The sequence below is a fragment of the Mirounga leonina genome, unplaced genomic scaffold (genome assembly GCF_011800145.1).
Source record: "Mirounga leonina isolate KUSES-001 unplaced genomic scaffold, KU_Mleo_1.0 Mir_154, whole genome shotgun sequence".
NCBI classification, from domain to species: Eukaryota; Metazoa; Chordata; class Mammalia; order Carnivora; family Phocidae; genus Mirounga; species Mirounga leonina.
Genome location: NW_023270389.1, coordinates 45,292,225 through 45,301,450, shown reverse-complemented (window position 1 = coordinate 45,301,450; position 9,226 = coordinate 45,292,225). Strand labels below are relative to the sequence as shown.

Genomic DNA, 9,226 nt, shown 5'->3' with positions numbered 1-9,226 from the left:
TTTTTTTTCAAAAATGGAACCCTAATTAAGTATATTTTATAAGATTTTTAAAAAATACGGGGCGCCTGGGTGGCTCAGATGGTTAAGCGTCTGCCTTCGGCTCAGGTCATGATCCCAGGGTCCCGGGATCGAGTCCTGCATCGGGCTCCCTGCTCTGCGGGGAGCCTGCTTCTCCCTCTGCCTCTCTCTCTCTCTCTCTCTCTGTCTGTCATGAGTAAATAAATAAAATCTTAAAAAAAAAAAAGTTTAAGATTTTTTAAAAATACTACCTCTTGAACACCATTTCATGTTTCTTCACATCATTTTTTGGAAGGACACCATACTTTTACTTTTTATGGAAGTAAATTTACAGTAAAATTTACCAATTTTAAGTATAAATTGATGAGCTTTGACATATGAATAACGTTGTATAACCACCACCTCAGTCACAATATAGAATCCATCATCAAAAAAGTTACTTTCTCCTTTGCAATCAGCTTCTGAACTTTTGCCCATTCCCAAAAATAATTATTTTCTATTCTTTCTACCTACTTTTTCCTAGGATTCCGTATTTCTAGTAACACGTGTTAGACTGCCTTCTTTTGGCTCACACATCACTAATGCTTTTTTCCCTTACAAATTTGTTTTATCATGGCTTCATTTTGGATAGTTTGTATTGCTGTATCTTCAAATTGTTCTCTTCTTCTATAGTGTCTAATTTGCTAATCTAATCCAATGAATTTGTCATTTCTAATATTTTATTTCGCATCTCTAAATGTCTTATATCTTAAGTTCCTCTCATCATCATGTTTTCCTTTACCTCTTTGAACATATCAAATATAGTTATAGTAGTTGTTTTGATGTCCTCTTTTTGCTGGTTCCTGCACTTTGTCATTTCTGAATTTCTTTCTATTGGCTGGTTTTTATCCTTACTGTGGGTTGTATATTCCTACTTCTTTGCATGACCAATAATTTTTTATTGATTGACAGGAAGAGTAAACTTTACATCACTGGTTGTTGGATTTTTGTTCTGATGTACAATTATTTGCAACCAGCTGCAATCTTCTGAGTCTTGCTTTTAAGCTTTGTTAGAGAAGGTCCAGAGCAGCCTTTAATCAAGTCCAATTTATCTCCATTATTAAAGTGATAACTTTCCTAGTATTCTGCTCTGTGAAATCTTTGTGCTCTAGCTAGTAGAAACATGAATATTTACCAACCCTGTGTGCCCCGAATTTTGTTCTACTCCTCCTTCTACAGTTACTTCCCTGGCCTCAGTTTACTCTCACATGTACACAGATCAATACTCAAAGATTCAAGGGGATCCCTCTAGAGATCTGTGGAGTTCTCTCTTTTTAGAGTCCTTTCTCCTTAATAGTCCACTCTAAAAATTCTGACAGGCTTGACTTCCCCAAACTTTGATTTCCATCTCTTCAATTCAGCAAGACTAGCAGAGACTTCCCCTGTCCCCACCCCCCACCCCCATCTCATTTCCTCTAGATAATAACCTGGTATAATCTTAGTACTCATCTGGTTTATTTCCTTTCTGTCAGTCCTACACTGCCTATTGTCCGATGCCTGAAAACCATCACTTTATATAATTTCTCTGGTACTTTTCAGTTAACGTAGTACAGTAAATCCAAACCCTGTAACTCCATCCTGGCTGAAGCAGAAGTCTACAGCATCATTCTGGTTTTTTTTTTTTCTTTCTTTTTTTCTTTCTTTTTTTCTTTTATTTATTTATTTACTTTTATTATTAACATATAATGTATTATTTGTTTCAGGGGTACAGTTCTATGATTCATCAGTCTTACACAATTCACAGCGCTCACCATAGCACATACCCTCCCCAATGTCCATCACCCAGCCACCCCATCGCTCCCACCCCCCCTCCCCTCCAGCAACCCTCAGTTTGTTTCCTGAGCTTAAGAGTCTCTTATGGTTTGTCCCCCTCTCTGGTTTCGTCTTGTTTCATTTTTTTCCTCCCTTCCCCTATGATCCTCTGCCTTGTTTCTCAAATTCCACATATCAGTGAGATCATATGATACTTGTCTGTCTCTGATTTATTTTGCTTAGCATAATACCCTCTAGTTCCATCTACGTCATTGCAAACGGCAAGATTTCATTTTTTGATGGTTGCATAATATTCCATTGTGTGTATATATATATATATATATATATATATACACCACATCTTTATCCATTCATCTGTCGATGGACATCTTGGCTCTTTCCATAGTTTGGCTATTGTGGACATTGCTGCTATAAATATTGGGGGTGCATGTGCCCCTTCGGATTACTACATCTGTATCTTTGGGGTAAATGTGCAATTGCTGGGTCATAGTGTAGCTCTATTTTCAACTTTTTGAGGAACCTCCATACTATTTTCCAGAGTATACAGCATCATTCTTAATGCATGCCTAGAATTCCACGGAATGGATGTATCATCTGGGCTATAGGTATTTGATGGGAAAAACCATACCTTGTTCACCATTGTACCCAAAGATTCTGAGGAATGATGGAATTTGGCATATACTAGGACTCAATAAATATGTATTGAATAAATTAATATTGAGACTATTTCTTTTTATTTCTTAGTATTAAAATGCTGAATGGACACTTTTGTTGTTAAATTCTACCAGAATCCACAGTAATAATTATTTATTTAGGATACATTTCTCTAAGTATAAATTCTGGCTCAAAGAAAAGCAGATTTTAAGGCATTAATGTTTATTTCCAAGTGGACCAAATGGAATCAGTTTACATGCTCACTGGCCAATAAGCTTTTTTGAATACTTATTTTTCTGTATTCTTGACAAAACTGGATATTTCATTTTTAAAAATCTTTGTTAATTTCATAGATTTGTAGGTTATCTAATTTTAGTAGTTATTTTTATTTATTTGATTACTATTTAGGTGGATCATTTTTATGTTTTTGTTTTCATTTTAATCCTGAGTGATTTTTCTATTATTCAAAAGTTTTGTGATTTTTTTTTATTAATAAAATAGACTGTGGGAACTCTTAATTCCTATATCACTCATTCTATATTCAGTGCAATGTCCAAAGTTTAGAGGGGTATTTGTTTTTAATCATTGTTTTTCTATCATCATGTTTAAATCAGTTCAAAACCAAAGAGCTCATTTAGTACTCCAAACAATGGACAATATGTTCAAAGGATCCAGCAGTCTGGTAGAATCAAACAGCAAAAAGTCAAAGAAAAGAACTCTAATTAAAAGAACTTTTCGGGGCGCCTGGGTGGCTCAGTTGGTTAAGCGACTGCCTTCAGCTCAGGTCATGATCCTGGAGTCTCGGGATCGAGTCCCGCATCGGACTCCCTGCTCGGCAGGGAGTCTGCTTCTCCCTCTGATTCTCCCCCCTCTCATGTTCTCTCTCTGTGTCTCATTCTCTCTCTCAAATAAATAAATAAAATCTTAAAAAAAAAAAAAGAACTTTTCACAGGTCAAAAGTGTAAGCTCATTAATGTTTTACCATGCAGATGGCATTAATAAGTAACCAAAGATGCATGTTCATTATTATCGTCCCCACCATTATTCCTTTGATATAAATGGCTCAGTAGATGTGAGGCACTTACTCAGATGATCAGATTCAATAATTAACATGGTACCTAGTCTCTCTCCCTACAAAAAAACTCAGTGGGGTCAATAAAGGAAGATACATATTATTTAAGAGAGAAAGAAATATTCTCACCTTATAAAAGAGATAATTTATCCCAACATTATTTATAATTTCAATAACATTGGAAATTTTCAATATTATAGTAAATGGTTGTCCAAGGGAGTTAAGATGGCAGAGTAGTAGGGGGACCCTGGGCTTATCTCGTCCCTCAAACACAGCTAGATTATAGTGAATGGTTAACTAAATTATGGGAACATGCCTAACTAAAGAAATATGCTGTCATTAAAAACAAGATGTTTCTAAAAAATTATCAGTAATACGGGGAAATGTCTATGATATAATGTTACATTTTTTTAAGACAGGCAACTGCATGCACTAAAATTACAATTATGTAAAATATGTTTATTATAAACATATGCATAAAGGACTAGTAGGAGATACACTAAAATATCTATCTCTGTGTAGTGAGATAACAAATGGTTGATTTTTCTTCTTCTTTTTCCTTTTACAGTGATAACATATTACTTTGCTAACCTGATAAAAACAACACCAGAGGCCAGTTTTTGAAAGGGAGAGACATACCAAGCTGATAACAGTAGTCACCTCTAGAAAGAGCAATGAGACTGAGGTAAGTACTTTCTCTCTCTCTCTCTTTTCCTCAACAGATGAAGAAACTGAAATTTAGAGAAATAACTTGACTTTGGGAAATTTATATGGAAGTGAGATAAAACCCCAGACGTTCAATGTCTCACACACTGGAAACACCAAACTCACACTAATATATTAGACATTAGCAAGTCTTATTAAAAGGTCCATAGTGGACATGCAGCTCTCTGCTACTACACCCCTGGGCAAACAGTAACTCACTTGAGGAATGACCAGGCTCATCCTCAGAACAAGCCAGGGACTATGACCTCTCTTCACATTACCCCCCACATACCTACTGATATGTGCTCTTATTATTATAGGTGAACCACCTGAGTTATAAGCAAAGACCACCCACTCCAATTTGTGTGCTAGTTCTATTCCTTCTTGACATTACTCCACAAATCTCATTTCTCACTGCTATATTCTCAATTTTTCTCTTTTCTACTTGATCATTGTCCATCTTGGGGAAAAAATGCTCTTGATTTCACTTTCCTTTCCACTTATCACTTCATTTCTTTTCTCCCTGTTAGAGAAAATCTTAAGAGTTACCTAGGTTTGCTATCACCTATTTCTCTCCTCGCATCTTCTCTTAAACCCTTCTATTTTAAACTTTGTACCTGCCACTCCCCCAAAGAACTCCATGTCGCTAAACCCAATGATCAATTCCAAGTCTTCATCTGACTTGATCTATTAGAAGTATATGAGATAGTTGATCATCCTCTTCCCGTTAATAAATATTAATTTGTTTTCTACCAAGGCACTTTGGTTTTCCTTCTACCACTCCAGCTGCTCCTTCTTAATATCCTTTGCTGCTTCCTTTCTTCTCTTTTACCTTCTCTTTCATCCATAATGTGCAGGCCTCAGCCCTTGGATTTCTCCTCTTCTCCATCTACCACCACTCTTTGGTGATGTTATCTGGTCTCATATCTTTCACCTGATGACTTCCAAGTGTACATCTCCAGTTCAAACTCTCTCCTAAGCTACAGACTTCAGTATCTTACTCAATACCTCTATTTGTGTGTTTAATAGACATCTCAAACTTAACATTTCCAAAGTGGAACTCCTGATCTTCCTCCAAAACCTGTTCTGCTCATAATCTTCCCAACCTGAGGAATACCGGGTTTATTCTTTCAGTTACTTAGCCCAAAAAACGTAAATTCATCCTTAACATCTCATTCTCTCACCAAAAAATCTTACAGGCCCTACCTTCAAATTATATCCAGAATCTAACCTTTTCTCATAACGTCTATTACTACCACTCTGGTCCAAACTAAAATCACCTTTGGTCTGGACAAAGTACAGTTTTCTGACTGGTCTCCCTGCTTTCACCCATGTACTCAGAACTCGAGTGCATTCTGGACGGATCACTCTGGTTGTTGTGTTAAAAAGAGCTAGAGAGGAACAAAGATATTATCTTAAATTTTACAGTTGAGAAAACCAAAGCTTAGACAGGTTGTTTGTTCAGGATCACATACCTAATAAAACGTTAGAGGCTCTTCTTTTTTACCTTATACCTTTCACCATTGTGTTATACTTTCTCCATACATAGGAGGCCCATACTTAACTACTTTACCTGGGTCAGTCCTGGCTTACACGTTGTCCTGGCATGATTTAACTGTACCCTCCTTTCACCCACAAATATATCCTGCTCTGGATGATAAACTACATGACATAGATAAATAAATATATAGATAAGTATATAGACATATGTTTGTTTATTTATCTATCTTTATATCTATATAGATAAAGAATATAGATAGCATATATATTTTAATCCTATCAATAAGCAGGAGTGGGACTAGGTAGATACAAATATAGATTATCCAACTTACTGTCATTAACATCAAGTGTTGAGTGTGGTAAGTATCAGATCAATAACTATCAGCTCCCTTCAGCAGCCAGGGAATCATTTAACTCTAGGAGATCAATTAGAAATGTCCCAATGAAAAGAATCAGTGATTCTTGGTCAATGTTTCACTTTAGAGTTCCCACATCCTCTCCTCTCATTTACCAGAGCTCACACATATGAATCTTTAACTCTACCGTTACCTTAGTCTTAGCCCCTGGTACTATCTGATGGACATTTTAAATCAGATTTGCTGCCAACCTCTTGATACGCCTGCAATCAAATATCACTTTACCCCCAAACCAGCTCTCCCTTCAGACTTCCTCAGTTCTATGAATGAAGTCATCTATTACCCAGACTCAGACTGTGAAGTCATCTTTCACCTCCTCATTTGCTCTGTCCTACCCCATTCACATCATCCAGCCACCCAGGTTTGCCAGTCATCAATAGACTTTTTATCTATGTCATTGGGGAACTGTAATAGCCTCTGCCTCTGCCCCTGCTCCCTGCAAAAGCTTTATTTGGAAAATCTTCCTCAAGTACTGCTATAATCACAGCTCTCTTTTTCAAAGCATGCATTCTCCAGAGTCCAGCCCAACTTCTAACTCCTTCAAAGAAACCTTCCACCCACAGAAAGGCATTTCTCCCTCCTCTGGATCTCTACCAAGCCTCTTATCTGTACCAGTTGCTCAACACTCTTACCACCTGGTACTATTATCTTTTCTCTTTAATTAGAGTATGGCATTCCTGAGGGTCAAGGTCCTATCTCAGATGTTTTGTTTTGTTTTTTCTTTTTAATCTCCCTCAAGTCTAATACATTGCTGGTTGCTAAATGTTTTCCCTGTTTGGTGACAGGAAAGTAAAGGACAGCCAAATTAGATGAAGTCTACACATGACAACTTGAATTCAAAAATTAGGATTGGAGTAAGCCTCTAGGAACAGCTTTCCAGTCTTCCTTAGAAAAGTTACAGAAATAGTCTCAAGATCAGTCATATACTCTCATATCATTTCATCAAACTCCTCTGAGAAAAGAAAATTCTCTTTAATCAATATATCTGAAAAAATAGTTTTGAAGATGAAAATATATGATTCACTTGCCCTAGGCAACACTGCTGGACTTTCTGATCTTCTTGAGTATATTTTTCATTTACATATATCTTTATTCTGGAAATACTGTCTGAATTTTGATTTCTTAAAAAACAAAGGGGGATAAGTTGATTGAAAGAAAATAAATTTTATTTGTGACATTCAATATACCCAGAGTACTGTGTCATTTAACTCCTCTATTTCTCTGAAACAGTCATTTAGAAAGCACTTTGGTAAAGCAGAAAGAGAACTAAATTGGGAAGGATCTGGCCACCTGATATAATGCATCCCACTCTCTCTAACACTTACCACCATCTACTTTGTTCTTCAAGTACGTGTGCTTTGCTTCTTCTGTATCCCCTTTTGACTAAAATGTGATCTTCATGAGAGCAGGAACATCGTCTGTCTGCTTCTTCAACAGTCCTTGGGTGGTAAAACTTAAGTAAATCATTTAGCTTCCTTGAGTATTAGTTTCCTCATAGGTAAATTTTAAAGACTAAACTGGATAACCTCTAGTTTCTCTTTAATTCAACAATTTTATTATTTATACAATATAATGAGGAGCATAAAAGACAAGGCTAATTGGGGTTTATGGTGGCCAAAAAATCTTTAGTTGATTAGGGCAGCTATTCTAGCCAACTGGATATGTTCCATGAAATGTTTACTTTTCCTGCTTAAAGCGCAAAGAAATATAACCAGCAACTAGTCCTATCATATAGATTGGTTATTTCTGTTGTTGCTTCTAGATTTCTCAAAGCTAAACCAGATTCTCTTAATGCCTGAGACACTTTGAAAGTTGACTATCTTTTTAAGCCCATTGAGCTCCTACTTAATAGACCAAGTTAAATTCATTAAATGATCTCCAGTGGTCTGTAGTTTTGAATTAGTTTCTTCTTTCTTTTAAAGTCTTTCCCACTATCGATCATTTTCATCATTCTGCCCATTTGCAAAAGTAAACTGTTAGTGTCCATGTGACTAGGAAAATCAGATAATTAGAAATCCAAGTTTAGAGATTAATTAGTGAGTGATTACTTACATTGTAAAATACTTCTTAATGCTCATCCTCCCCCAAAAATATTTATTGTATAGTTGTCAACTCATGAACTATCTTAAAATCTTTAAGTAAGGATTCCATTCATAAAAAAGAAAATCAGTTTAAACACAGCAATCAAATTAAACCAGGAGACCATTGTAAACCATACTTCTGCTTCAAGTAAGAAGTTGCAAATGTTCTCTCTTCTTCCATGCCACCTGCAGAGGTGGCAGCTGTCTCCTACTCAGCATCATGGCCACCCTCAGACCTCTGGTGAAGTTCAAGATTGTTAAAAAGAGGACCAAGAAGTTCATCCGGCACCACTCCAACCAATATGTCAAAATTAAGTGCAACTGACGGAAACCCAGAAGCATTGACAATAGGGTGCACAGAAGATTCAAGGGCCAGATCTTGACACCCAACACTGGTTATGGGAGCAACAAGAAAACAAAGCACATAGTGCTCAGTGTCTTCCGGAAGTTCCTTGTCTACAACGTCAAGGAGCTTGAAGTGCTGCTGATGTGCAACAAATCTTACTGTGCAGAGATTGCTCAGAATGTCTCCTCCAAGAACCACAAAGCCATTGTGGAAAAAGCAGCCCAGCTGGCCATCGGAGTCACCAGTCCCAATGCCAGGCTATGCAGCGAAGAAAATAAATAGACAGCTTATGTGCACATCATATTTGTGTTAATAAAACAACAGAACTATAAAAAACAGAAGTTGCAAATGCTGTCCTACATTTATAAAGTGAAAGATACACCTTTAGGAAATCAAAAGGATGATCTGTGGGCTCATAGAGAAGGAATAAATGATTAATGGGGGCCATTTTGGATTCACAAAGAATACCAACTTAAACTAACTTCATTTTTTGATAGGCGTACCAACGAGACTGATAGATCAGAAGAATATTATAGGCATGCAAGGATCTGAATTTTAGTATTTCTAGATAACTTTATTGAAAGCATGGTGAAATGTGAGCTGGTAATCATATAGTTAGGTT

At 36.5% G+C, this 9,226-nt stretch overlaps 1 pseudogene; it reads left to right on the top strand.

Annotated features, from left to right (window-relative positions):
- The first annotated feature begins 8,356 nt into the window (after window positions 1-8,356).
- On the top strand, window positions 8,357-8,886 carry LOC118014397 (annotated as a pseudogene).
- The last annotated feature ends 340 nt before the right edge of the window (window positions 8,887-9,226 follow it).